The sequence below is a fragment of the Somniosus microcephalus genome, chromosome 30 (assembly GCF_052327205.1).
Source record: "Somniosus microcephalus isolate GS21.2 chromosome 30, FLI_Smic_1.0, whole genome shotgun sequence".
Classification (NCBI taxonomy): Eukaryota; Metazoa; Chordata; class Chondrichthyes; order Squaliformes; family Somniosidae; genus Somniosus; species Somniosus microcephalus.
In genome coordinates, this window is record NC_141016.1 from 32,582,807 (window position 1) to 32,605,800 (window position 22,994).

The window sequence follows — 22,994 nt, forward strand, 5'->3', positions numbered from 1 at the left end:
AAAAGAGAGAGAGTAATCCGAATGTTAATAATATATCATTAATAATAACCGGGGAATACTGGAATTATAATCTCTCGCTTTCCGGGGACGGACACCCGCTGATTATTTTACTTCCGCTTTATTCCGGAAACAATCAGAGGCGGCGGGAGATGAGAGACAGAAGAAAGATTTTTACCTGCGCAGATGACGCCGACATCCCAGGAGTGTGACCCGGAATAGTGACCCCATTGAGCTGAATCACACTCCCGCAGAGCGGCCCTCGGTCCCGCCGCACCGAACATTCCACGTCACAATGGGTCCGCCCCTTCCCCAAAGTGAGCCCCGCCCGGTGTTGACAGCGCGGCCCCGCAGCCCAGCTCCCGGCACACAACAGCGGCGTCCGGCAGGTCCCAGAGATAATGGTCCACAGTCCCCCACTGTCCCCTGTAGTGAATCTCCAGTCTCCCAGCGCACGGACTGCCCCCATTCACCAGTCTCAGCTTCACCGTCTCTGTAAAATATCAGAAATAACATCAAGCGGTTAGAGTGCATTAAACCCGCAGTCTCCCAGCGCACGGACCGCCCCCGTTCACCAGGACAGAGGGACCATGTGAGGAATCAGTGGGAACATCAGACTGTGCCCAGACCCCGAATAAAACCCGGAGTAAATATTAAACATGGCAAAAGGGAGAGGGAAATACTAATAAACGGTTGTGAACGAACCGGGAGTCAGCAGGAAGTTCCCAGCACCAGAGCGGCTCCCACGGGGCCGGGTGGCGATTGGCTCAGAATATAGTCCAGCCTCCAGAGGTCGGGAGATGGGCGTGGCTGCAATGGTCAGCTGTCCATCATGGTCAGTACCGATTGGCCGAACGTAGTGAGAGCTCAGCCCCAGTCAGGATTGGAGGAAATTACCCCCAATCCCCGGAGACAATAGAGGATGAGGCGGGGCTGGAAGGTCATGTGATGCTAATGTCAGCACTGATTGGTGAGGTGAATGTGAGAGCTGCTGTGGGACCGGCAGCAGTGTCAGTGGAGCCGGCCCTTCACACTCTGCGCTTCAGGGACCCCGTTTATTGTCGCTCTGCATGAAGGCAGCAGCCGCCTCTCAGCTGGAATTAAAGATCTTTAGTAACAGTCCGCGGGAAACACTCTTCCCATCCGAGGGACACACGAGGAGCGGGTTAATCGGTGATCAAAAAGGCCCTGAGATTGTCACCCAGCCTCAATATTCAATGGGATGGATCAGAGCAGAGAGATACCAGATAACGTGAAAATAAAAGGCAGTTACCTGACGGGTCAGCTTGACTGTTCCCAGGTCTGCCTGAAATAAGACATTGAGAATTAGAGTTCTCTGGGGCAAGAAATTAATAAAACTGTCAGAAAGAAAATTCACAAATGCAATGAACTCTGGGGTAAGAATTCCCGTCACTTTGCGAAAGAAGTGATACCGGGGTCTGTGATTTCATCTGTTCTTCATTGCTTATAAAACCGCAAATACAATCTATGCAGCAAGCTGACATTTGTAAAGTGCCTACAGATTATCGAGAATAGTATTCACACAAAAACACACTGACACCTGGGTGCACTCTCTTCTTGTGGTGACGGTGCTCGGGCCCCATTTATTACCAGTGTGTAGGTGCCCAGAGAAGGCGGTGGTGATGGACCTGCTCCTTGTAGAATCAGAGAATGACACAGCACAGATGGAGGACATTCGGTCCATCTTGCCTGTGCTGGCTCTTTGAAAGTGCCATCCAATCAGTCCCAGTCCCCTGCCCTTTCCCCATAGCCCTGAAAATTAGTGGTGATGGTGCTCTCACCATTGTTTACCCGTGTGTAGTTGCACTGAGCAGGCGGTGGTGATGGGCCCGCTCTTTTAACAGATACAGTACTCTTCTTCTTCTTCTTCTTCTTGGGCAGTCCCTCGGAACCGAGGATGGCATGCTTCCGCACTAAAAAGGAGTTCTCAGGTGACTGCTGAGTCACATGCAGGGCCTACACTCTCTGTCACAGGTGGTGCAGACGCTGGTTGAAGGGGCGGGCGGGTGGAGTGCTTGGGTTGACGTGCCCTCCTTCCGCTGTTTGTGCTTGGCTACTGCTTGCTCCCGGCGAAGAGAGTCGAGGTGTGCGGCGCCTTCATGGATGCCTCTACACCATATTTTGCGGTCTTGCACCAGTGATTCCCAGTTGTCGGTGGGGATGTTGCACTTTTTCAAGGGGGCTTTGAGGGTGTCCTAGAAGCGTTTCCTCTGCCCACCTGGGGCACTCATGCCATGTCAGAGCTCCGAGAAGAGCGCTTGCATTGGGAGTCTCTTATCGGGCATGCAGACGATGCGACCTGTCCATCAGAGCTGTTCGAGCATGGTCAAAGCTTTGATGCTGGGAATGTTAGTCTGAGCGAGAACACTGACTTTGGTGCGCCTATCCTGCCAATGGATTTGCAGGATCTTGTGGAGGCAGCATTGGTGGTACCTGTCCAGTGCTTTGAGGTGCCTGCTGTACATGGTCCATGTCTCTGAGGCATACAGCAGGGCGTGTATCACTGCTGCTCTGTAGACAATAAACTTGGTGCTGGATTTGAGGTCCTGGTCTTTAAACACTCTCTTCGTAAGGTGACAGAAGGCTGTGCTGACACACTGTAGGCAGTGTTGGACTTCGTTATCGATGTCTGCCCTTGTTCACTGTAGGCTCCTGAGTTATATAAAGTGGTCCACATTTTCCAAGGGCTCGTCATGGATTTTGATAATTGGGGAGCAGTACTGTGTGGCGGGGGCAGGTTGGTTGAGGACCTCTGTCTTATGGATGTTTAGTGTAAGGCCCATGCTCTCGTATGCTTCAGTGAAGGTGTTGACGATGGTTTGGAGTTCGACATCTGAGTGCGCGCAGACGCAACCATCGTCTGCATACTGTAATTTGATGGCAGAGGATGGGATGACTTTCGATCTGGACGGGAGGCGACAGAGGTTGAACAGTTTCCCGTTTGTTCTGTTGATTAGCTCCACTCCAGCGGGGAGCTTACTGAGGGTGAGATGGAGCATTGAAGCAAGGAAGATTGAGAAGAGCGTTGATGCGATGACACAGCCTTGCTTGACCCCGGTCCAAACCTGAATTGGGTTTGTGGAAGATCCGCTGGTCAGGATCTCGGCTTGCACGTCATCATGAAGCAGCCGGAGAATAGTGACAAACTTTTGAGGGCAGCCGAATTTGAGGGCTCTCTCACAGTGAGGTTAGATAGTGTAGTACATTATTCCCTTCCAAAGTTCATGATGGAACATAAATATAATTTAAATTAAATTATAGATTATCTTATTGTGTGCTGAATTTCGGTGCCTTTTAGTTTAATCCAATGTTTTCCGCGTGGAAATTTCAAAGCTTCCATAAAGTTGTAATTGGAAGTTTCTGCCACTCATTTTATTTCTAAATTCCTCAAACAAAACAAAATGAACCGTTTGTCAGGCGGGTTCACGCCTCCTATCTCCGTGCTGGCTGTTCCTCATTAAGGTCCTGCTGAGCGAATTGTCTTGTAACCTGTCCTCTTCGATTGGTCCATCATTTTACCCGTTAATGATGTTCGGTTAATGGACCTCTCGTTTACTGGTTAAGCTTTGCTGCTTTTTAAAATGCAGCCAATATGTTGACCTGCTCTCAACCCCCCGATGATATTGTGTCCCACAGATCTCCAGGTCTCTTTCTATTCTAAATGTTATATACTAGAGACAGTGTGTTGACCTGCTCCTAATCCCCCTGATGATATTTTGCCCTCCAGATCACCTGGTCTCTTTCTAATCTCTCGGTTATATATTACAGACAACGTGACACCGATTCTTGTCCTCAGCAGTGATTGTCGAGAATTCTTGAATGAGAGCAGTTTCCAAACCGAATCTCTCTGGTCTCGCTCTGGCCCGGGTTCTGTAATGTTGACAGAGCGTTACAAGCTTCCACTCCAGGAGAGCCTCAGCAGTCCTTACCAACACTCTGCTGTCCTGCAAATTCATCTTTTATTGTTATCCATTGACAGACTAGTGGGAATATTCTTTCAGTATTTACTCAAAAACGTTAAAAACTCAGCGCTTCTGTTAGAATTGGTGATTTTGAGATTACAAAATAGAGTCAAAACAGACTGTTTATAACAACATTCCTCTCATGTCAGATTATCAGGTGTGTCAAGAATCAAAATAATTATTTTATATTAAACTAATTCAAGTCCGACTTGAACAGCTTTCACAATTAAATGAGTTCCTGTTGGGTTTTGGAAGCAAATGAATTGAAAAACTTTAATTATAGGTTAAAACCTCCAGTAAAACACCAGAGGGAGCTCACGCCAAACAATCCAGACTCAGCGTCAACAACGCAAAGATTAATTTCTAACAAAATATCTCCATAGCCCTTAACTAGTGTCTGGATAAACGTTACCATGGTTAGAAAATCAACAAACACACATCGAATATTGACAAGAACAGGACAAAGCGCTCTGATCGCTATCTGCCGAAGTTAAATATACAAACAAAATCAGGATTTGTTACACAAAGTTACCAGAGCATGGGACATGTGGAAGGAGATTGAGAAACATGTCGCACTATCTCATTAAATAGTACACGACACGATATAAATCTATTGAGCAATTGGAACGATATAAAGAAACAAGTCCCTATAACCCATTAAACAGTACATGACAATGTATATAAAGTATGGGACACGTGGAAGGTGATTGAGAAACATGTCCCGTTGTCTCATTAAGCACTACATGATTCTGTAGAAAAAGTACGGAGCATGTGGAAAGAGCCGGGAAACATTAATTATTATATGACACAGATCATATAAATCTATGAAATAGAAAGCTTAATTTTATATAAAAAGCTCATAGTTTTGACGATCCTCACTTGGAATAAACGGCTCTTTCTCCGATTGGCAGGCAATGACAAGTGGGATACCGCAGGGATCGGTGCTAGGAACACAGCTATTCACAATATATATTAATGATCGAGACGAGGGAACTAGATGTTTGCAGACGACACAAAGCTGGGTGGGCGTGTGTGCTGTGAGGAGGATGCCGAGAATATCAAGTATGATTTGGACAGGTTGGCTGATTGGGCAAATGCATGGCAGATGCAGTATAACGTGGATAAATGCGAGTTTATCCACTTTGGTGTCTAAAACAGGAAGGCAGATTATTATCTGAACGGCAATAGATTGGGAAAGGGGAAGTGCAACGAGCCCTGGGTGTCCTTGTGCACCAGTCGCTGAAGGTAAGCATGCAGGTGCAGCAGGCGGATAAGAAGGCAAATGGTATGTTGGCCTTCATAGCGAGAGGATTCGAGTACAGAAGCAAGGATGTCTTGCTGCAAATAACAACAGAAAATGCTGGAAAAACTCAGCAGGCCAGGCAACATGGGTGGAGAGAAATTAGAGTGACATTTCGGGTCGAACCCTTCTTCAAACCGGAAAGGAAATAAAATAGATCGAAGGCAAGGCCTTGGTGAGACCACACCTTGAGTATTGTGTGCAGTTCTGGGCGCATTATTTGAGGGAGGAAGTTCATGCCATGGAGGGACTGCAGCAAAGATTCACCAGACTGATACCTGGTATGGCAGGAATGACGTATGAGGAGAGATTGGGTCGAATGGGCTTATATTCGCTGGAGTTTAGAAGAAGGAGAGGGGATCTGATTGAAAATTATAAAATTCTATCAGGACTAGACAGACTAGATGCAGGAAGGATGTTCTCGATGGCGGGGGAGACCAGAACCAGGGGTCACAGACTAAGGATAAGGGGTAAGCCATTTAGGAGTGAGATGAGGAGGAATTTCTTCACCCAAAGGGTGGTGAACCTGTGGAATTCTCTACCACAGAAGGCAGTTACGGCCAGTTCAGTAAATATATTTAAGAAGGAGTTAGATATATTTCTTAAGGCTAAAGGGATCAAGGGATATGGGGCGAAAGCAGGGACAGGGTAGTGAATTTGGATGATCAGATATGATCTCATTAAATGGCGGAGCAAGCTCGAAGGGCTGAATGGCCTACTCCTGCTCCTATCTTCTATGTTTCTATGTTTCTCACTGACGAAACAAAAATACTCCGACAGCAAATCCCGGGGAGATTTAGGGTCTTTCAATTGCATCATTTTTGACGAGTGTACTTGATAAGAACTTCATAAATAAATATTACTAATTGAAGCAATGTTGGTTTCACCTCCAGTTAATATTTAACTTCACAATAATGTTATTCCTTGTCCAACAATCCGAAGCTTAACAAATTATTTAAAAAAATTAGGGAAATTCTCTGTACCACATGGGGTCAGACAGCACTTCTACTGAGAAATATCTAGGACCGAAAACTCTACGTGGGTTCAGTCGGCAGTAGGTGTAGCTTTGACTGGTGTTCTACACTCGGTGAGATCACTTACACCCCAGACTCCGATACACTCTATTCTAACAGTAAATGTGCTCTACTTCTAGCAGATTCGGTTTGAAACCCCGACTGGAATATCAACTCCAGTCTGCTCTGTCTATACAAGAGCCGCAGGGAACAAAATAATAGAAACTGGCGCGGAATTTGTGTTCGATTTCGATTTTAAATCTAAATTTGACACATAGGTCCTCTGAAAATTAAAGTTAGCGTTAATCAGATGCAATATATAATACACGTTTACTGTCACCGACAGAATTGAACAAGTGTTCCCTATTTGAAGATGATGGAACTTTAAAATCAAACAAACAACCCAAAATATGTAGTAAATGAAAATTCTACTGATTCCATAAACCATTTCAATATTCACTTGATACGATCCCAATGAATGACAAATTTGAATCACAAATGTCCATTATCTGTAAATTGATTTTCATCAACTCGCGATTTGTGAAAATGATTCAGGGAGTGATGTACATTTCATGTTTTTCTCCGTTCTATGATTTGCAGAACATATTCTTTAAATTAGCTACAATAACAGGATTTTAGTATCCAATCAGTTTTATAACATCAAATAAAATGAATCACGGTAACATATTACATTAAACGCACAATGTTTCTGATAACGGGGCTAGAAGGTTTCGCTCTCAGGAAACCAGACTTTTTTAATTATCAAGATTAATAAAAATAACAAATACACACTGGAAACAGAGAAAAAATGAATGAAGTCATCGACTGACAAGCTCAGCAAAGGTTATCGTGCAGTTGGAAATAGATTGAGAAACCAGTCCGGATATCTCATTAAACACGACATGACATTATATAAAAACATGTGGCATGTGGAAGGAGACTGAGAAACGTTAATTATTACGTGATACTGTTAATATAAATGTATGAAATAGAATGATTAATTTCAGATAAAAAGTTCATAATTTTGAAGATCATCACTGAATAAACAACAATACGCACAATCTCGGAGTGTGTGGAAATTTCAGTAACTTTTTTTGGAGAGTGAACTTAACAATGACTATATTGATAATTAATACAAATTGAAACAATATTGGTTCCACATCTAGTTAGTATTTAACTTAACAATATTATAATTCATTCTCCAATGCTCTAATACTGAATAAACTATTTAAAATAGTTCAGTTCACTGTACCGAACTGGGTCAGACAGCACTTCTACTGAGAAATAACTGTAACAGAAATATGTGTGGGTTCAGTCGGCAGTAGGTGCAGCTTTGACTGGTGTTCTACACTCAATGAGTTCACTTACACCCCAGACTCCGATACACTCTATTCTAACAGTGACCGCGCTCTACTTCAAACAGGCTCAGTTTAAATAATCGGATTAGAACTTCAACTCCAGCCTGCTCTGTCTGTACAAGAGCCGCGGGGGACAAAATAAAACAATCTGCTGCGGTAGTGTCTCCGATTTCGGTTTAAAAACTAAGTTTCACTCGAGGCTCATCTGGGAATTAAAAATAAGTGCTATTCAGTTGTAAAATATTCTTATATCTGAATAGAATGACATCGACAGAAATGGATAAAGTTACCCTATTTGAAGTTGATGGAATTTAAAAAGAAACAGCCAACGCAAGATATGTTTCAAAAGGGAAATTTTCAAATTGCATAAAGCATTTCAATATTCACATCATGCGATTCCAGTGAATGACAAATTTGAATAAAATATGCCCGTTTTCTTCAAATTGAATTTGATCAGCACGCAATTTGTGAAAATGATTCAGGGAGTGAGATACATTTCATGCTTTTTTCTCCGTTCAATAATTTGCAGTAAAAGTACTTTAAATTATCTACAAAACAGGATTTTTGTATCCAATCAGATTATAAAATAAAATAAATTTAAACCACAGAAATATATTTCGTTAAACTCACAAAGTATCTGATAACAGTGAGATAACGTTTCCCTGTCAGTGAACCAGCATTTGTTATTGATAGAGATTAATAAATATAACCAAACACACACTGGAAACAGAGAGAAACTGAACGGAGTCACCGACCAAAAACCTCAGCAAAAATATCGAGCATGTGAAAGGAGATTGAGAAACAAATCCCGAAATCTCATGAACCCTACATGTCACTGTATGACCGGTATGGAGAATGTGGCAGGAGATTGAGAAACAAGTTCCAATATCTCATTAAATTCTACATGACTGTATGAAAAGTACGGGGCATGTGGACTGGGACCGAGAAAGCTTCATTATTGCATCAGTCTGTACATATAACATTTTTAAATAGAAAAAATAGTTTAAAATTAAAAGTTCATAACTTTGAAGATAATCACTAACTAAACAACACTCACACAGCAAATTATCCAAAGATTTAGAAAATGTTACTAACATCAATTATTGGAGAGTGTATTTCATTATAATTGTACTAATATGTAATGCTAATTATTGCAATATTGTTTTCACCACTGGTTAATATTATATTAGACAATATTTATAAACCTCATCCAACATTCAAATGCTGAATAAAGTTTTTAAATATTTCAGTTCACTCTATCACACCGGGTCAGACAACACTTCTAGTGAGAAATATCTGTGACAGAAACGTGTGTGGGTTCAGTCGGCAGTAGGTGCAGCTTTGAATGGTGTTCTACACTCAGTGAGTTCACTCACACCCCAGACTCCGATACATTCTATTCTAACAGTGAACGTGCTCTACTTCCAAAAGGCTCAGTTTAAATAATCCGATTAGAAATTTAACTCCAGTCTACTCTGTCTGTACAAGAGCCGCAGGGGACAAAATAAATCAAAACTGTCGCGGTGTTTGTAACGGATTTCGGTTTTAAATCTAAATTTGACACAAATCTCGACTGGGAATTTTAAAAAATGTTATTCAGATGAACAATATTCTAAACGAAATAACAACAAACGCTGGAAAAGCTCAGCAGGCCAGGCAACATCCGTGGAGAGAGAAATGGCATTAACCTTATTCTAAACGAGCTGACTGTCACCGACAGAAATGAAGAATTGATTCCCAATTTGAAGTTGATGGAACTTAAATTCAAACAAACAGCTGAAAATATGTATTAAATGAAACTTCTACAAATTAAATAACAATTTCAATATTCACTTTATATGAGCCCAATAAATGACAAATTTGAATAAAATTTACCCATTTTCTTCAAAATAAATTTGATGAGCTCGCGATTTGTGAAAATGATTCCGTTCAATGATTTGCAGAAAATGTTATTTAAATTATCTACAAAACAGGATTTTAGTATCCAATAAATTTTGTAAAATATAATAAATTGAACCACAGAAATATTTTTCGTTAAACTCACGAAGTATCTGATAACAGTGAGATAACGTTTCCCTGTCAGTGAACCAGCATTTGTTATTGATAGAGATTAATAAATATAAGCAAACACACACTGGAAACAGAGAGAAACTGAACGGAGTCACCGACCAAAAACCTCAGCAAAATATATCGAGCATGTGGAAGGAGGTTGAGAAACTAATCCCTGAATCTCATTAAACCCTACATGACATTGTATAAAAATTATGGAGCAGGTGGAGAGAGATTGAGAAACAAGCTCCAATATCTCATTAATTTCTACATGACACTGTATGAAAAGTGTGGGGCATGTGGACCGAGACTGAGAAAATGCCATTATTACATCAGTCTGTATATTTAAATGTATTAAATAGAAAAAATATTTTAATATTAAAAATTCATAACTTGGAAGATAATCACTAACTAAACAACAACAAACACAGCAAATTCTGCAAACACTTAGGAAATGTTATTAATATCAATATTTGGAGAACGTCTTTAATTATAATTGTACTAATGGTTAATGCTAATTGATGCAATATTGTTTCAACCACTAGTTAATATTTTATTACACAATATTTAAAAACCTCAGCCAACGTTCTAATGCTCAATAAAGTTGTTTAAATAGTTCAGTTCACTATCACACCGGGGTCAGACAGCACTTCTACTGAGAAATATCTGGGACCGAAATCTCTATGTGGGTTCAGTCGGCAGTAGGTGCAGCTTTGACTGGTGTTCTACACTCAGTGAGTTCACTTACACCCCAGACTCCGATACACTCGATCTAACAGTGAACGCGCTCAACTTCTAACATGTTCAGTTTACATAATCCAATTAGACTTTCAACTCCAGTCTGCTCTGTCTGTACAGGAGCCGCAGGTGGAAGGCGATGGAGAAACCAGTCTCGATATCTCATTAAACTCTACATGACACGGTTAAAATTCAAGAAAACAACATTTACTTTCCACATCACCTCAATGTCTTCAGTAGTAAAGACCAATAACTGTATTAATGAGATACATAATATAAGAATAAAAAGCGTATCCATAGATAAACGAAACAACAACACTCACACGGTAAATTCCCCGGAGATTTAGGAAGTTTCAGTGACATCTTTTGGGATAGTGTATTAAAATACTAATAATGAATGCTAATTGAAACAATATTGATTGTCCCTCTGGTTAATAGTTTTTACACAATATTGTGGACCTTGTACAACACTCTAACTCTGAACAAACTATTTGTTAGTTCCAGTCGCTGCAAAACGCTGGGGTCAGACAGCACTTCAACTGAGAAATATCTGAGAATGAAATGTGTGTGTGTGTTCAGTCGGCAGTAGGTGCAGCTTTGACTGGTGTTCTACACTCAGTGAGTTCACTTACACCCCAGACTCCCATACACTCTATTCTAACAGTGACCGTGCTCTACTTCCAACAGGCTCCGTTTAAATAATCCGGTTAGATTTTCAACTCCAGTCTGCTTTGTCTGTACAAGAGCCGCATGGAAAAAAATAAAGCAAAACTGCCGGAGTATCTGTGACCGATTTCGGATTTAAATCTAAATTTAACACAAATCTCTACTGGGAATTTAAAATAAGCGTTAATCACAGAATCCCCACAGTGCAGATAGAGGCCATTTCGGCCCATCGAACCTGCACCGACACATATCCCACCCGATCCCCGTAACCCCTACACCAACACATATCCCACCCTATCCCCACGTATTTAATCCCACTAACACTACGGGTCAATTTATCATAGCCAATCATCCTAACCCGCACATCTTTGGACTGTGGGAGGAAACCGGAGCACCCGGAGAAAACCCACGCAATCACGGGGAGAATGTGCAAACTCCACACAGTCACCCGAGGCCGGATTCGAACCCGGGTCTCTGGCGCTGATGAGGCAACAGTGCTAACCACTATGCCACAGATGAACAATATTCTAAACATGCTGATTGTCACTGACAGAAATGAAGAATTGATTCCCTATTTGAAGTTGATGGAACTTAAAATAAAACAAACAGAATATTCAATGTTTTCAATGAATATTCTCCAAATTAAATAAACAATTTCAGTATTCACTTCATACGATCCCAATTAATGTCAAACTTGATTAAAAAATGCCAGTTTTGTGTAAATGGACCCAGACTCCGATACACTGTATTCTATCAGTGAACGCGCTCTACTTCGAACAGGCTCAGTTTAAATAATCCGGTTAGATTTTCAACTCCAGTCTGCTCTGTCTGTACAAGAGCCGCAGGTGGAAGGAGATGGAGAAACCAGTCCCAATATCGCATTAAACTCTACATGACAGGATTAAAATTCAAGAAAACAACATTTACTTTCCACATCATCTCAATGTGTTCAGTAGTAAAGACCAATAACTATATTAATGAGGCACAGAGTACAATAATAATAATCAACGATGACTCACAGTTGAGAAGCTGCAGTAAAAAGAGGGTCAGGAAGGACCGCAGCATCGTCCCCGGAGCCGGTTACAGTGACGGGACCTGAACATTAACCGAATGTTGTTCGCAAATACCGAGCGGGACCTCCAGCACCTTCCGACACCCCGACTGAACTGGGACTTAATTCTTTGATAACAGTTTGTACAGAAACCAATCTTTCTTTCAAAATAACCGATAGATTTTGACAGGAGTTAACCGTGAATTGCAGCCTGGTAAAATACACCAATGAGAATGAACCTGCTCATTAATAGATGCAAAGAGCCCAGGTTCCACCCACTGCCGTTGAGCTGCGTGAGTCTGATAAACGAAATGAGTCACCGACCCCGCATCCGGATCACAGAATCACACAGAACAGAAGGAGGCCACTCGGCCCGTTACACCTGTGCCGGCTCTTTGAAAGAGTTGTTCAAATTAGTTCCACATTCCCAGCTTTTTGCCTATAACCCGATAATTATTTCTAAAGTGTGGTGCTCAGAATTGTATCCAATACTCCAGCTGAGGCATAACCAGAGATTTGTAAAGTTTTAGCATTGTTTCCTAGTTTTTTATATTCAATACCCCTATTTACCAAGCCAAGTGTCCCATACGCATTCTTAACCACCCTCTCACTTACCCAGTCATCTTCAAAGATTTGTCAATATGCTCCCCAGTTTCCTCTGTTCTGGCACCCCTCAAAATAGATTATACTGTCTCTCCATATTATTCCACTCAAAGTGCAATATTTCACAGTTAGCCACGTTAAATTACATATTCCATGCGTCTGCCCATTTCACCAATATGTCTATGTCTTGCTGAATTCTGCTACAACAATGCTCACTATTTAATCCGTTGCATAAATGTATATCGCCCACAATATTCAAAATTGTATTCCCTATAACCAAGTCCAGGTCATTTATAGATTGCAAGAAAACCAATTGTTCTAATACTCACCCCTGGGGGGGCTCGCTTCATAATTCTATCCAGTCAGATAAAACATCTCTTCACCACTCCTCTCTGCCTCCTATTCCTTAGCCAATGTACTGCGCAAGTTACCACCGTCCGTTCAATATCTTGAGCATTTATTTTCGGAATGAACCTTCTGTGAGGCACTTTATTAAATGGATTTTGAAAGTCCATAGATACAACATGTACTGCAGTACCTTCATCAACCATCTCTGTTACTTCATCAAATAAATAAATCAGGTTAATCAGAAACGAATTATCTTTAACTAATACGTGATGGCTGTCTATTATTAATTTATGCTTCTCCAAGTGAGAATTAATGCTGTGCCTGACAGTGGTCTCTAGTTGTCTAACTGACGTTAGACTGACTGGCCTGTAGTTTCCTGGTTTATGCCTCTCCACTTTTTTCAACAGGTGTCTGGCATTTACAATCCTCCAGCCCTCTGGCACCACTCCAATGTCCAAGCAGATTGAAAGATTGTGGTCAGAGCGTCTGCTATCTCTATCCTAGCTTCCCTTAGCAACCTAGGATTCATCCCATCTGGACCGGGTGACTTGTTAACTTTGTGTGGTGCCAACATATTTAGCAACTCCTTTCTTTTTTTATCTTATCCAATATCGCTACTCCCCACTCCTCTACTCCGACATAACTTCATCCTCTTCTTTTGTGAAGATAGATGCAAAGTATTCATTCAGCAGCTCAGTCATGCCCTCTGCCTCCACAATAATATTTCTTTTGTTGCCCCTAATCGGCCTCACAATTCCTTTAACTATCCTTTCACTTTTTTATAGGTTTATAACAGATTTCGGGTTCCCATTTAGATTACAAGCTAATCTTTTCCTCATACTCTCTCTTTGCTCTTATATCCTTCTTCAATTGCCCTCTTCACTCTTTGTGTTCTGCCTGGTTTTCAATTGTATTCTGTACCTTTCTTTTGTCATAAATCTCTGTTTTCTGTTTTATTTTAATCTCTATTTCCTTTGTCATCCAGGGAGCTCTAGTTTTGGATGCCCGAATGTTGCTCTTTATGGGGATATGTTTGTATTGTACCCAAAATATCTCCGCCATCAAGGCCGGTCATTGTACCTTTACTGTTTTCCTGGCCTTTTGTCCAGATGTGCTGGAACCCTTCACAAATCAGTGAAATTTTAGCTCTTTTCCATTTGATTATTTTCACATTTAGTTTTTCTTGCACCATGTTCATAACAACTTACACATAATTATATTATGATCACTATTACCCGGCTGTTCTCACTCTGAGTCACACTGCACTTGCTCTACTTCATTACCCAGAATTAGATTCACTACTGTTTCATTCCTCAGAATTGTATAGCTCATTTTCTGTTCCTTAACTCTAAGCTAATCTATTCAGTGTTGAACCATATAGTATATCGTCCCTCTCTATAACGGCAGTATTATCCTTGACCAAGTCTGCCAGCCCTCCATTCTTTTCCCCTTCCCTCTCCCTCCTTACTACATTATAACCATGAATGTTTAGTTCATGTTCCTGGCCATGTTTAAGCCAGCTTTCCATCCTACTGAATTTATTATAACCCCATGTGGCAACTTGCACCTGTAGCTCGTCAACTTTATTTGAAGTAGTCCTCGCACTAACACATATGCATTCAAATACCATGCTAGTCGGCTATGTTTTTTACCTCCATTTACTTACTGCTCTCACTAAGTTATTGTTTGTTCTGTTGATATTTCTATGCACCTGGTCTCTCCTCTCTGCTGCTGCGTCCTGGTGCCCTTTCCCCAGCCAAATGAGTTCAAACCCTCGCCCAGCGCACTAATTAAACTCCCTATGAGGACATTGGTCCCAGCTCTGTTCAGGAGTAACCAGCCCTGCCTGTAAAATTCTCCCCTACCACACAACATGTCACAATGTCCCAGGAATTTGATGCCCTCCCTCCTACACCACTTCTCCAGCCATGCATTCACCTGTGCTATCTTCCTGTTTCTGTGCTCACTGGCACGTGGCACTTGGAGTCATTCAGAGCAGATCAACTTTGAGGACCTGTTCTATAATCTTTTTTCCAGCTTCTGAAACTCTGCCTGTTTGACCTCAGCCCTTTTCCTGCCAATGCCATTGTTTCAAATATGAACCACAACTTCTCCTGTTCCCGTTCCCCTTGCACAATGTCCTGCAACCGTTCAATGATATACTTTACCTGGGCACCAGGGAGGCATTACACCATTGGGAACTCATTTTTGTGGTTGAAGAAATGCCTGTCTATTCCCCTGACTATCAAATCTCCAATAGTCCCCCAGAGCTACACTCCCTTGTGCCCCACTGTGCAGCCGGGACTCCCACAGTGCCTGCATTTGCTTCTGACTGCAAGGCCCCGAGCTAACTTCACCCGGACTGTTATTCAACACTGAAAACCGGTTTGTGAGTGAAAATAGGAGTCAATCAGGGAAACACGGACGTAAAATCGCATGGGAGATAATTTTGGTTTCAGACCAAATTTACTGATCTTTATTACTGATATTATCATTTTTTCTATCTATATAAATAAAGCGGTTTGTCTCTCTGTCTCTCTGTCTGTCTGTCTGTCCGGCTATACAATCAAAAGTTATAGAGCGTACCTACACATATGTTATATCAAAAGAAAGCTTATCATTAGGGGAGTCTAATAGGCGTACTTACTTTTTGGTCAGACAATAATTGTTCAGACAGTATACAAAAAAGTTTCAAAAAACGGCAACATTCTACTCATTAGCATTGAGTGACATGATGGTTGACCAATCGTACAGGGGATTAAGCTGATGCTTGACCAATTGGTGCATCATGGGGGGCGTTTCATTGCATGTGTGGGCGGGCCTAATCCTTCTGAGCTGAGGTGAGTGGTGGCCATCTTGATTCCTAACTCTTGATTTATTTTTCACACTTTGTGTGTGTGTGGAGGGGATTTTGGGAGCGAGTTGAGGTGGGGAAGGGTTTCCACGGCAACTGGGCCCGGGCCTGGGCCTCTCTCACAGCCTGTAGCCCCTCAGGAGGGCGGGGTTGGGGGAAGAAGGTTTTCCCCTGCAACCGGGCCCGGGCCTCTCTCACAGGCTGTAGCCGCTTGGGAGGGTGGGGGAGGAGGGTTATCCCGGCAACCGGGCCCGGGCCTCTTTCACAGCCTGTAGCCACTCAGGAGGGGGGGGAGGGAGGAGGGTTACCCCGGCAACCAGCGGCATCTCACTCTCCCCCAGTCTCTTTCTCTCTCTTCCCCGCGCAGCCCGAAAGCCGGAGGAAGAGGGAAGTGAGCAGATGAGCGGCGGCATCTCACTCTCCCCCCAGTCTCTCTCTCTATCTTCCCCATGCAGCCCGAAAGCCCGGGGGAAGGGGGAAGCGAGCAGGTGAGCGGCGGCATCGCAATCTCCCTTCCCCGCACAGCCCGAAAGCCCAGTGGAAGAGGGAAGCGAGCAGGAGAGCGACAGCGTCTCTCTCTCCCCCCCACCGCAGTGAAAGGCATTCATCTGCCGCCCTGCCAACCGGGTCCAAAGGCCCACCACGTTAATGATGAGGAATGATGGGCTTGCTTCGAAGCGATGGGCACCCGGCCTCCCGATGTTGGACTGACTCCGTTCTGGTACTGGAAAGGAGGGAGAGACAGGGGGAGGGAGGGAGGGAGAGACAGGTGGAGGGAGGGAGGGAGAGGGGTGGAGGGAGGGAGGGAGGGAGGGAGAGGGGAGGGAGGGAGAGAGGTGAGGAGAGGGGCAGGGAGGGAGAGGGGAGGGAGGGAGAGAGAGTAAAGCAGGGAGAGACATGGGGAGGGAGAGAGAGAGGGTGAGGGAGGGAAAGCGTGAGGGGTTGGGACAGGGAGGGAGAGCTCACCTTATTCCTTCCTTCCTTCCTTTGCAGGGGTCAATCTGGCCAGGCCTGAGGCGCTCCTTCCCCCCTCTCTCTCCAGGCTAATCCCAAACTAAATCCAGCAGTCTCTCTCTCTCTCTTCCCCCGCCCCATCTCTCTCTTCTCTCCCCAGCCTCTCTCTTCTCCCCCCAGTCTTTCTCTCTCTCTTTTCCAACAAAAACATGCCCTCAAAAAACCCTCGGCACCGCCGGGCACTCCAGCTAGTTACATATAAAGAATAATGAACCGCTCACTTTCTGATGTGCTGCAGCACTTTACCCAGCACGGAAGCATTCAGAATAGGATTGAGTGAGTAAACACCGACAATCAGATGGATTCAATCCCAGTTAATTTCGTTCACAAGAGCGGTTCATGGTGGAGCGGTGCTCACTTTTTTTTAAATTGACTTCACCGATACAGAGAGGAGAATATGAGATCCATGAACACTCTGAGCCGGGAGATTCCCGAGTCGGGCCGGGCACCATTCCCGCTGGTGGTCGGCACCAGCCGGGCTAGATCTGGACTGATAGCCCCATTGGGACAGGCCCGGAGCAGTAACAGGTCACCTCACACATTAGAACAGCAGTTGCTTTAAATTATAACATATTGAGGTAATTATATGTAACAAGTTAATGTGAAATCATTCTCCATTCCGCATAAATACCGTGATTGTTATTCACCCGGTAGAATTCCCTTCATCCCTTACACGCACTAAAGCTGGAGTTTAATATCAGTGATCGGCCCCAGAATGGTCCCAGTGGCTCCCCCCGGTACTGCAGCTATAATGATCTCACTCTGAACAAAGTTTCAGTCTTTGGTTTATTCACTTTAAGAGCGTCCCCGAGTGTTCCTCTCCCTGCACTATACAGGGGTAGAGTGCCGATCCAGTTTTGGTGTCCATACTTAAGAAAAGACATACTTGCTCCCGAGTCAGTACAAAGAAGGTTCACTCGGTTAATCCCGGGGATGAGGGGATGGACATATGAAGAGAGGTTGAGTAGATTGGGACTCTACTCATTGGAGTTCAGAAGAATGAGAGGCGATCTTATTGAAACATATAAGATCGTGAAGGGGTTGGATCGGGTGGATGCGGGGAGGATGTTCCCGATGATGGATGAAACTAGAACTAGGGGGCATAGCCTTAGAATAAGGGGCTGCTTCTTCAAAACTGAGATGAGGATGAACTACTTCACTCAGAGGGTGGTAGGTCCATGGAATATGCTACCCCAAAAAGCTGTAGAAGCTACATCATTACATAAACTTAAAACAGAAATAGACAGTTTCCTAGAAGTAAAGGGAATAAAGGGTTATGGGGAGCAGGCAGGAATTTGGACATGAGTCTAGGTTCGGATCGGTCATGGCCCTGTGTGTAGCGGAGTGGGCCCAGGGGCCGTGTAGCCTGATCCTGCTCCTATTTCGTGTGTCTAATTCTGTTAGATTCAGGAGATGGTTCTGTGATAGTAGATTGGCGGTTAGGATCAGATCAGCCATGATCTTATTGAATGGCGGAGCAGGCTCGAGGGGCCGATTGGCCTACTCCTGCTCCTATTTCTTATGTTCTTATGTTCTTATTACAATTCCCCTTTAGTTGGTGGCCTATATGACTGGGTCTGGTGAAAAAGGAGACGCAGACTAAACTGTCGCTCAGGTCCATTTGTGTTTCCCGATATCACATCTGATACCTTCTGCCTCTAATGTAAAATACCCACTACAGAACAACGGGATTTACAATCACAGGGTGAATGAAACTCGCTTTCACACAACTGTTCAATCTCCCGAATATAAAGAAAAGCGGAACAAGAGCCTCCAGCCCAATTGACCCTTTCGAGTTAATACTAAATGGGATGTGATAATTACGACATCTCCATACAAAAAAAGGGAACGTAGTGAGGGAGAATAAAATAAGAATTCCGGCTCCTCAGAAATTTGGAGAAACTGAGAGGACACAATCAGACTCATGTGGAGCCGGACACTGCAGTGCTGGAGTGTCAGAGACATGGAGCAGAATGGCGGAGGGGCAACTGAGAGTTCCAGTAAACCAAGAAGTAAAGAAGTAAACACAGTTCGAGATAGGGATTCAAAACGCTCCCCCTGACAGACAGACTCTATTGATCTGACTGCAGAGAGTGTAGATGCATTTTGCCAGCACCAAGGGTTCGGGACCTCTTGTGTCCAAGTGTTCCACTGGAGTTTATCCAGCGGACCGGGGCCATTTTCCAGTACAGAGCGCTGTGAGGGTTCTTCAGCATACAGGTAATGCCTCCAGCACTGTCCCCAGAGTCTCAGAGATTCCCATTTAGACATAAGACGGGACACCTGCCTTCAGCACGGTGGATGCTGTGACACAGAGTCCCTGGCAGGGTGTCATTCTTCTTGATGCTCTAGAAGATTAAATCCAGCACCATTTACCAGACTCACGCAACACCAACAAAGACATTGAAAATACACGGCCCCATGTTCGGGGGTTTAATAGAAGTTTTCCCATCTTGGGATTGATTGCCCCACTGTTACTATGTCACAGTCTGCCAGTGCTCTTACCCTGAGTCCTGCCTCCGTGAAATGGGTTCCCCTTTTGCCCGAAATCCGCAACGTAACTTGGTCGTGGATCTTGTACATGGAGCAGAGGGACTGCTTCTACTGCATGTCTAGGAGGTCAGAACAATGAAGTCGAACATGCAGCACACCGGTATGATTCGGCCACTTTCGTGCCACACTCTCTCATCCCATTCGCTCTGCCCAGCACAGTTTATTTATCTCATAAACTCTATAATGTCGGTGTATGTCTGCCGTATGCCATTAAATGATCATGAAGAGAAAGCCCATGGAATGGCTTTCCCAGTCTTCCTCCTTCTTTTACCATTCCCTGAAATCGGCCTCTACCAGTTGTGCCACTCTGTCCTGATCTTATTAAATCCTCCTGCACCTTTAACACCTTATCACCCTGCCTGCTCCAGATTCTCTGTTTCCATCTTTCTATTGTCCTGTCTCTCTCTCTCTCCTTTCCTTTGATTGGTGTACTGGTTGTCAACCACTCTGGTGTATTTTTTTCACTGGCACTCTATCTATCTATCTTTCTCTCTATCTCTCGCTCTATCTATCTATCTATCTATCCATCTCTCTATCAATCCATTGCTCTGATTAGGGTACAGGATTCTCACGTGCTCTAGTTCATTGGTTTCAATTTCCTCTCTCTGTTTCTATGGCTCTCCCTCTCTCTGTCTCTCTCGCTCTCTTTGGCTCTCTCTCTGCATTTTAACATTTCTCTCTCTCTATGTCTCTTTCTCGCTAACGTTCTCTCTATCCCATTGATTCTTGTACAGGGCCGCCTCATGCTGTAGTTCATTGCGTTCACTCCCCTCATTTCTTTTTTTTTCTTTTTTCTTTTAGTCCATTTGCAGACAACACACAGACAGAAACCCCACAGTGCAGATAGAGGCCATTTCGGCCCATCAAGCCTGCACCGACACATATCCCACCCGATCCCTCTAACCCCTACACCAACACATATCCCACCCTATCCCCGTAACCCCACGTATTTAATCCCCCTAACACTAAGGGTCAATTTATCATAGCCAATCAACCTAACCTGCACATCTTTGGACTGTGGGAGGAAACCGGAGCACCCGGAGAAAACCCACACAAACACGGGGAGAATGTGCAAACTCCACACAGACAGTCACCCGAGGCCGGATTCGAACCGAACACTCTGTCTGTGTCTCTGTCTGCATTGCGCTCTCTGCCTGTGTCTCTCTATATCTATCCATCTCTGTCTGTCTGTCTCTCTCTCTGTCTCTCCATCCCTCTGATAAAAGCACAGTGTCACTACATGCTCTAGATCAAAGTTTTCATTCTCCTCCCTGCGTCAATCTCCAGTGCCACTCACTCCCACCGCTTACTGTTTCTCACATATTCTCTGTTGTACCCTCAGCTCCGGGAATTTCAGGCTCCAATAGTTATACTAGTATATCGAGCTATTTTTATTCCTGTTTAAATAGGGTCATGTTTATCTAAATACTCTTATGTGAGTTTCGCCGATGGGCAGTTCTACTCAGATATTGTTTTGGTAAAACATATGTTCGATTTGCATTGTTTAATTAAGGTTAAATAATTTCATGAATGTTTTTCTTAGATAATACATAGCCCTGAACATATAATGCTGGTTCATTACATCTATTTCTCCATACAATAAGCGAGTACTGAAATGTCTATATTTGCTGTTGTGTTGAAGAGACTGAGAGGCGCATGACTGTTAATGTAGTTCCATTTACGGACGGAATCCTCATAAGCAGAATAGCAATCAGTAGAAGAATACAATTTCACAACAGTGATTAAAAATAAATAATCACAGGTTCAAAGTTAATTAAATGACCCTTTAATTAAAGATTTAAAAATAGATTAAATTTTTTGAATCGTAAATGTAAAATTTTTTAACCGGGACAATAATAACCTGAAATAATTTTAAAAGTAAGTGAATGTTTAAATCATTAAAAACATTCTTTTAACATTTATATCTAAAAGAAAGACGTATGCCTACTGTTGCCAGGCGAAATGGTTTGGTGGGTATTCACTGGGCAGTAGTGTGGCAAATAGCCCAAATCTGTGCCATCGAAAGTGAATTTGTAGCGGCTGGGTACGATCTGTCCAGAAGAAACTTGACAGACCGCAAGTTCTGAGTTATCGTGCATCATTACCTCTCCATGTTGAACACCACTTGGAAGAAGCACTGAGAGCAACAAGCGCACAGAACAGACTCTGGGTGGGGGACTTCAATGTCCAGCACCACGAGTGGCTCGGTAGCATCACTACTGACCGAGCTGCCCGACTCCTGAAGGACATCATTGCCATTAAGGGCCTGCTACAGGTAGTGAGAGAACCAATAGGAGGGCAAAACCCACCTGACCCTGTCTTCACCAATCTCTCTGTCGCAGATGCATCTGTCCATGACAGTATTGGTAGACGTGACAACTGCAGTCATTGTGGACACGAAGTCCAGTCTTCATACGGAGGACACCCTCCATCGTGTTCTGTGGCACTACAACCATGTTAAAAGGGATAGATTAAGAACAGAGCTAGCAACTCAAAATTGGACATCCGAGTGGTGTGGTGGGCCTTCAGCTGCAGCAGGATTGTATTCCACCAAAATCTGTAACCTCATGGCCTGGCATATTCCTCATGTTAACATTGCCACCAAGCGAGGAGACCAACCCTGGTTCAATTAGGAGTGTAGAAGAGCATGCCAGGAGCAGCACCAGCCATACCGAAAAAAGGGTGCCCACCTGGGGAAACTGCAACACAGGACTACATGCAGGCTAAAACGTGGAAAAATAGAAACAAAGAAGATAGGAGCAGGAGTAGGCCATTCGGCCCCTCGAGCTTGTTCTGCCATTTAATGAGATCATGGCTGATCATGCAAATTCAGTACCCTGTCCCTGCTTTTTTCCCCATATCACTTGATCCCATTAGCCTTAAGAAATATATCCAACTCCTTCTTGAATATATTGAATGCATTGGCCTCAACTGCCTTCTGTGGTAGAGAATTCCACGGGTTCACCACTCTCTGGGTGAAGAAATTCCTCCTCATCTCACTCCTAAATGGCTTACCCCTTATCCTTAGTCTGTGACCCCCGGTTCTGGACTCCCCCGCCATCGGGAACATCCTTCCTGCATCTAATCTATCTAGTGCTGTTGGAATTTTATAAGTTTCAATGAGTTCCTCTCTCATTCTTCTAAACTCTAGCGAATATAATCCTAATCGACCCAATCTCTCTTCACACGTCATTCCTGCCATCCCAGGTATCAGTCTGGTGAATCTTCGCTGCACTCCCTCCATGGCAGAACATCCTTCTTCAGGTAAGGTGACCAAAACTGCACACAATGCTCAAGTTGTAGTCTCACCAAGGCCCTGTACAACCGCAGCAAGACATCCTTGCTCCTGTACTCGAATTCTCTCGCTATGAAGGCCAGCATACAATTTACCTTCTTAACCGTTTGTTGCACCTGCATGCTTACTTTCAGCGACTGGTGCACAACGACACCCAGTTCTCTTTGCACTT

General features: G+C 43.6%; 2 pseudogenes across 1 annotated transcript in view; one reads left to right on the top strand and one right to left on the bottom strand.

The window, feature by feature from the left end:
* LOC147098104 (scavenger receptor cysteine-rich domain-containing protein DMBT1-like) overlaps positions 1–14,298 on the bottom strand; it is a 55,948-nt pseudogene extending 41,650 nt beyond the window's left edge. Inside the window, exons 1-3 of the transcript XR_015074227.1 lie at positions 14,187–14,298; positions 1,271–1,303; positions 176–490 (exon numbers count right to left, since the gene is read on the bottom strand). The product of XR_015074227.1 is annotated as a scavenger receptor cysteine-rich domain-containing protein DMBT1-like (transcript). The remainder of the gene's footprint in view (positions 1–175; positions 491–1,270; positions 1,304–14,186) is intronic.
* Positions 14,299–17,380: 3,082 nt separating this feature from the next.
* LOC147098105 (uncharacterized) overlaps positions 17,381–22,994 on the top strand; it is a 61,017-nt pseudogene continuing 55,403 nt past the window's right edge.